Source organism: Penaeus japonicus, unplaced genomic scaffold (assembly GCF_977035675.1).
Source record: "Penaeus japonicus unplaced genomic scaffold, GWHDUDI00000001_assembly GWHDUDI00000030, whole genome shotgun sequence".
Classification (NCBI taxonomy): domain Eukaryota; kingdom Metazoa; phylum Arthropoda; class Malacostraca; order Decapoda; family Penaeidae; genus Penaeus; species Penaeus japonicus.
Window position 1 is genome coordinate 79092 of NW_028234432.1, and position 9242 is coordinate 88333.

Here is a 9242-nt window from a genome sequence, read left to right on the forward strand (position 1 = left end):
TATGATATATATATCTATCTGTGTGAGTGTCTCACTTGGTTGATCTAAATACCAAAGACTGAATCAACGGACGGCAACGCCACAGAGTTTTCTGATGATAACAAGGAAGACAGAGGTTTTTCCAACGCCCTTACTCAGGTGCACAGCGAGGCTCTGGCCCTTTCCGAGCATGGTTTAAAAATCACCCTCGTGTCTCGTGGACATGGACAAGACTTGTCAGACCCAAGCACGAAATTAAAAAAAAACACATTCACAGCAGTAAATTCAGCGCACATGATAGGTTATTAAGAATGGAATGTCGATCCAGACCCTGATGATTCTGCAAGCTAATAGTTAAGCCAATGATGTTGAGGAAAGAAAATTCAATATTAATGAAATATTGATACGTAATATTGGCTCATAAATTGAAGAACCAAAATGCGATGAACAATTTACAGAGAACAAAGGAGTGAATGGCGGATGATAAGCAACACGTAAGAGAAAAAAGAAGATGCATGAAGGACCAAGAGAAGAAATATAAAAAAAAACGCTTGATACATAAAGGAAAAATATGTGCATCGAGGCTAAGATAAATGGCGAAAACTAACAGTGGCAAAAAGGTTACGGAAATGTGCGTTCGATAACCGTGACAATGTAATTACCTATAAGACATATACAAAACAAGCTAATTATATATAATATAATATATATAAATATATAGAATAAATAAATATAACTATAGAGAGAGAGAGAGAGAGAGAGAGAGAGAGAGAGAGAGAGAGAGAGAGGGAAGAGAGAGAGAGAGAGAGAGTAAGAGATAAATAGTATAGATATAACGATAGATTGGATAGATATAGAAATATATATGAGTGTGTGTGTATAATAATGTAAGTAACGGTATATAAATATATATATATAAATATATAATATAATAAATATATGACAATATATATATATATATACATGAACGTTAAATCGAGGTTAGTACATATATATATAACTATAAATATATATATATATATATATATATATCTACACACATACATACATATATAATATAATAAATAATATCTATCTATATATCTATATATCTATAATATATAATATATAAATAAGTATATATATATATATATATATTAATATACATATATATATATATATATATACCAATAATACATATATATAATAAATGTATAACATATATAAAATATAACTGATATATATATATAATATATATATATATATCAAGGAAAATCGTGTCCAAATGATATTATGGAATATTGGCTTTATGTATCACACAACATTATGGAGGTAACAGAGAAACAATTAATCATATATAACCAAAATTTTATACGACCCCATGTTTTCCTTGGCAAATAAAGTCGATTTGGGGGGTGAAAAGACAAAAGCCAGCTTTTTGTAGTAACACTCAGCTAGCTCCGCCCGAAACACATAACCTGCAAAATGGTAGAAAAACAGGGGGTGGGGGAGGGGAATAATCATTTTGTTTTGGCAATATTTCTTTTTTGCGGTGTTTTAGTTAAGATCCGTTTAAAAAAGAATTGTCATCAAAAGGGTACACAAGGTTTTTAGTTGCAAAATCTCTTTCAGTCTGCAGATTGGGTTCAGATGACAATTCAAAGCACTCGTGACGCTACAACAGAGCCGAATCCCATTAATTTATATAAAGCAAAAGGCAGCAGCGTATCGATACAATGGATGTTTGCAGCAGTTTATTGGTGGAAATTGCTGACGGTAAATACAAAGGCCCCGATATAAATGCTAACGATCAATATATGTGAAATTTGCCGTGTTTTTTTTTTTATAGTGCATATCCTCTCTCTCTTCATATCAACACAAACGTACCGGAAAAATTCGTTGTTGCTTTTTTTGTTTGCTTTTTGGCCAAACCGAATCTCAGTGATCTCCTTACGCGGGAAAAAAAAAAAAAAAAAAACAACGTGTTTTCCAAAATCGTCGAGTCGCCCATTTTCGACAGGCTTCTCAGCCTGGTCTTCTTACAGCAAGCGCCTAATGTGACACAGCGAAAGCATCTTTCACATGCTGCAAACACCCTAATATAAAACCGGCAGCACAGAAAAAGGCGAGTGTTGACACAACGATCAAACTCACCAACACCGCCAGGATCCTGCACAAATGTACTGCTGCCCTCGGCACGGCGGGGACTTCGTCACGTTACTGGCTTTTGTGTAGAAACGCTTTCATCAGACGGTGGGTGTGTGTGGAGTGTGTTGTGTGTGGGGTGCGGGGGGGGGGGGTTTGGTGGGTTTGGTGGGGGGTGTGTTGGTGTGTAATGGACATATGTAATTTGGGTATATCGTATATTGTATAATTATCTGTCGCTCTCTCCTTCTCCTCTCGCTCTCTCTCTTATATATATAGATATTATATATATATATATATACTCTATATATATATAAATATATAATATAATATATATATATATATATGGATGTATAAATATATATATATATATATATATATATCTAATATATATAATATATATATAGATAAAAATATATATATATATAATATATATATATATATATATATAGTATATAAAATGTACATTAATGGCATAGGACACACACACTAACACACATACACACACAAAAAACTCACACACACACCCGCTCATACACACACACACAACACACACACACCCAACACACAACACACACATATATATAGATATAATTTTTTAATATAAATATATATATCTACATATATATATATATATAAATATATATATAAACCTATGTTTATATATAATATTAGATATAAATATATATATATAAAATATACATAAGTTTATATCTATATACATAAATATAAATAATATACATAATAATCATAAATATAAATAATATATCTATATATAACTGTGTGTGTGTCCTCTTGGATTGATCTACATACCAAAGTCCGAAATCAACGGAACGCCACGCCAAGAGTTTCTGTTTTGAGAACAAGGAAGGACAGAGGTTTCCTCGCCCTTACTCCTGGAGCACAGCGTAGGCTCTGGCCCTTTCCGAGCAAGTTTAAAAATCACCTCGTGTCACGTGGACATGGAAAAGTCATTGTCGACCCAAAAAGAAATAAACAAAAACACATTTCACAGCATTAACACAAGCGCACAGATATGTTATTAAGAAAGGAATGTCGAAACCAACCTGAGATCTGCAAGTAATAGATAAGCCAATGATGTTAGCGTAAATAAAATCATTTTAATGTAATTTATGATACGAATATAGGCTCATAATTGAGAACCATATGCGATGAACCAATATTACAGAGAACAAAGGATTGAAAGCGGATGAGATGCAACACTAAGAGAAAAAAGAAGATGCATGAAGGACCAAGTTGAAGATAATAAAAAAACCTTGAGAAATAAAGAACAAATATGTGCATCGAGGCTAAAGAGAAATGGCGAGAAAGACTAACAGTGCAAGCAAAGGTTACGGAGAAATGTGGCGTCGATACGTACAATGTAATTACATATAAGGAGCATAGTAGCAAAACAAGCTAAATATATATATATATAAATATATAAAAATATAATAAAGTAGTATAGTATATAATATATATAGATAGAGAGAGAGAGAGAGAGAGAGAGGGAGAGAGAGAGAGAGAAGAGAGAGAGTGAGAGAGAGAGAGAGAGAGAGATAGAATAGGATAGATAGATAGGATAATTGATAGATATAGAATATTATGTGTGTGTGGTATCTATGGTTATGTATAATATAAATATATATATATATATCTAGTATATAATAGATATATATATATGTCTATAAAAATATATATATACATATATATACATAAATATATATATATATAGTATATAGTATATATATATATATAAATATACCACACATACAAACAAATATAAATTTATAGTAGTCGTATTATAAAATATATATATATAAAAATATATTTTATATAGATATGAAAACTGTATATAAATATATATAAAGATATAGATATATTATATAGTAATATAAATGTGTGTGTGTGTGTGTGTGTGTGTGGTGTGTGTGTGTGTTGTGTGTGTGTTGAGTTGGTTTGTGTGTGTCTGTATATATATGTATATATATATTATCATACGATATTATATATACAAATTATATATATCTATATAAAAAAATTATAAATATAGTATATATAATATAAATATATGTATGGTGATGTATAAATAATATATGTATGTGTTTATATATATATGAAATTATAATATCTATAAATATATATAATATCATATATTATGTATATAGTATATATAAATAGAAAATGTGTGTATAGATCTAAAATATATCTATCTATATATATATATATATATCGTAAATAAACTATCAAATGTGTGTGTGTGTGTGTGTGTGTGTATATCAATATACATATATAATATCTATAATAATAATCTATATTATAATATACATATATCTCACACACAATCACTCTCTATGTATAGAGTGTGTGAGTGAGAGTTGTGTGAGTGTGTGAGATAGATATTGTGATAGTGTGAATAAGACATACATACACACTCACTCATAACACGAAACATCTACAAAATCGCAATCAAACACCTCATAAATCAAACTCTATACTATCTATCATCCTCAAGCGCACACTCACTTTTATATCTAACTCCATCTCTCAACAAACTATATATATATATACATATATACATAGAATATTTATATATATATCTATATAAATAACTATAACTATCAAATTAAATTTACATATATATTTGCCTACCTATGTATACATAATATTATATACTAAATATATATATATGATATAAATAAAACTCTAAATATATATATAAATATATAACTATATATAAATCTATACATATGACACCAATAAATATAATATATATATATAAATAACAAACTATACTCTCTATAGATAATATATATATATACTGTACTATATACTATCTATCTCAATGTATGTATAAATGTACATAAATATATATAACATAATGGGTGGTGAGTGTGTGTGTAACATATAAATAAAATATCTATATCAATTATATAATATATATATATATCAAAATAAAAATCATAAATATATAAAATATATCATATCTATATATCTATAATATATATATATATAATCACAAAATAATATATAATTATATTTATATAACTATATATATATATATAATATAATATATATCTATATAAAACTATATATATACATAATATGTGTGTGTGTGTGTGATTAGTTGTTTTATATATATATCATATATATAAATATATATATAACACAATCAAAATAAATATATATATATAAATATGAGTGAGAGTGTGCGTGAGTGTGTGTGAGTGTGTGCGAGGGTGTGTGTGTGTGTGTGTGTGTGTGTGTGTGAGTGGTGTATGTGTGATGTGTGTGATGTGAGTGTCTGTCGTGTAAGTATGTATGATAATATATATATATCTCTATATATATATAACTAATAAAAAATAATATATATCAAATATATATAAACATCTATATATCTAATATTTCAATACTAACTTACAAATAAATATCTAAATATATATATAATAATATCCATAATATAACTATACTGATATCAATCTATCTATATAAACTAAATCAATATCTATTGCCTATCAATACCTATCACTATATCATATATATATAATTACAATATATTTCAATATCTATCAATCTATATACTATAACTCAATATATCTCATCTCTATATCTATATATCAAACTTCTAAAAACTTTCTATATCCCGATATACCTAGAGATGAGAGAGAAGAATCAGAAAGGGTGAAACTTGCTTGACCACACATTCCCAACTGATGAATCTCCTTCTGATGAGAAGATTGCTCATCGAACATAAAACAATGAATTAGTTAACATTGGAGGGGAAAATTCAAATTAAAGTGGGAGATCTGTGCACGTGCGAGAACCGCCTGAAGTGCAGGCTGCTAACAGAGACCGGAATAGGCACCATTCCCTATTATATATCCCCTTTTTTTTTTTTTTTTTTTATCCTTTTTTTATGAGAGTTTAAGTGGTAGCATGTGGTGGGTACTAATATTTGTAAATTACAGTACATATCTATTCCAGAGATCAGTTGTTAGAGGAAAGGGAAGTGCTAGAATACTGCAGGTTAAGCAATAGTCAGGGATGAAACCTGGGTAGAGTGGGAGAACTTGTTGATGATTTTGTTCACGACCACTGAAACTGCGTGTGTTTGCTCTGACCTGCTTTGAACTCTGATATCTCTCTTTTGAATCTTAGATGAGGTATTGGAATGCTCAGTGTTCGTTCTTCTGCCTTTTGTGGTATGTGTTTATAGTGAAAATGACCATGTCTCCCTGTATCTGAGAAAATTCCCAACTTATGCCTTATATTGCACACATAAAATAATATCAAATGTGTAAAAATGTTCCCGAATATTCGGTGAATGGAATGCAAATTATAATCAGTCCACCGTAGTGTCCAAAGTGTCGGCATCTGTCTTCTTCCCTTAAGCATCAATAAACATCTAACCTCAGGGACAGTTCCCCTCACATGATTGTACAGATTATATATATATATATATATAATAATATATATATATATATAATAAATATAGATATATATATATATATATATATTATATACATATATATATTGTATATATTATATATATATATAATAAGATATATATATAATATTATAATATACATATATATATACATCTAATATTTTATACATATTATATAATATATATATAATAATAATATTAATAAATATATGTTATATATATATACTAAAATATATGTATATATGTAATATATATATATATCTATATAGATATATAATATATATTAATATAATATATGTATATTATATGTATATATATATATATAAAAGTTATATATATTATATATACATTATGTAAGTATAATATATATATATATATAATATATATAATATATTATATATATATATATATATATTTATATGTTATATATATGAATATAAATTCATTATAAAACATATAATATACAGATATATATATATAAATATATATATATATATATATATATAAATATATAATACATATATATATATAAAACGTATTGGTGGGGGTGTGTGGTGTGTAGTGTGTGTGTGTGTGTGTTGTGTGTGTGTGTGTGTGTTGTGTATGTGTGTGTGTGTGTGTGTGTGTGTGTGAATGTGTGGAGTGTGTATTGTGTGTATAAATAGATGTATATATGTATATATATATATATATATATATATATATCTATAAATATATATAATATATATATATATACATATGCATATACATATAGATATATATATATATATAATTAAATATATATATATATAATTATATATATATATATATATATATAATATATATATATAATATGCGTGTGTGTGTGTGTGTTGGTGTGGTGTGTGTTGTGTGTGTGTGTTGCTGATGCTCATACGAGGTGTGAATGAAATATATATAAAATATATATATATAATATATATATAATCTATAACAATATATATATATATATATATATCAAACATATATAGATATATAAAATTATTTATTAATATCATATATTAAAGAACTCTCTCTATATATACATATATACATATATAATTATATATAGATATAAATATATCATATATATATATATATATTATAACATATAAATTTTTGCATACATATGAATACATATATTTTATATATCAATAAATAATAATATTTAATATATATATAAATCTATATATAGTAATATAACTATATATATATATATATATATACATAAGTATAACATATAAAAATATGAATATATATATATATATATATATATATATATATATATATATATATAATAATATATATAGAAAATAAAAAAATATAAAATATCTACTATCTATATGTAATATTGTAGAATATATAATATTATATTTAAAATAGATATATATATATATATATATATAAACAATATAATATACATATAAGTATTTAAACATATGTTTATTATATATATATAAAAATAAAAATATAATATATATGTGAATAAATGATATTAACTATATGATATAAATGTATATATTATATATCTATAATATATATATATAAATATATATATATATATATGAATATTATATGAATCTATATATATATATGTTTATATAATTAAATATACATTATTTATTATATAATATATATATATATAAATATATACAAGACAATAAATCTCTATATATATAACACAACAGTTTAAATATATAGAAACACAAATCATTCTACCTATCACTCTCCAAATCACCAAAAACTCAAAATCTAAATCTATCTATATATAATCACTCAACAAACACACACTCACTCAAACAAGAGGTAGAGTGAGTGTGAGTGTGAGAGATGTGTTTGTGTGAGGGTGGTGTGAGTGTGTGTGAGTATGGTTAGTGTGGTGTTGTTTTGTGTGTGAATGTGTGTGTGTGAATGTGTTAGAATCCCACGCAGTAAACACATAATCTCTCACACACTCAACAACAAACTCACACAATCACACACTCACTCTATATCAAACAACCAACGAGCAAAAACGCACATCACACACACAAAAACAAACAAACATTCACACAAACACCCTATCAAAAACGCAAACTCATACAACTCTAAACTAACAAACTAACACAACTCACACTCACACAAACACTCACAATCACCCTCAACTCTCACACCATAACTCACAATCAATCACACACTAAACTCCGAGAAACACTCTAACAAATATTAGTGTGATATATTTAATTTAGAGTGAGAGCGTGATGTGTGAGATTGTGTGTGTGTGTCTACATACCACCCACACACACACAAAACTAACAACAATCAACTCACACACACTCACACACACACAAACTCACACACATTCTAACTCTCACACTCACACAACTCACACAAACCCACACAGCCAATACTCGCACCCTCACACTACTCAAAAACACACACAATCACACACTCACACACAAACACACTCACACCCACCACATACCACCAGACACACACACCCTCACAACAGACACACACACACAACACACACACACACACTACACACACACACAACACACACATAGATGAGATAGATGAGAGAGAGTGGTGAGTTCCATACACACATACCTCTCTGTACCCTACACCACTCACACACACTCACCAATACACACTACACACACACTCACACATAGTGTAGAGAGTTGTTGAGATTGGTGTAGAGAGATGTGTG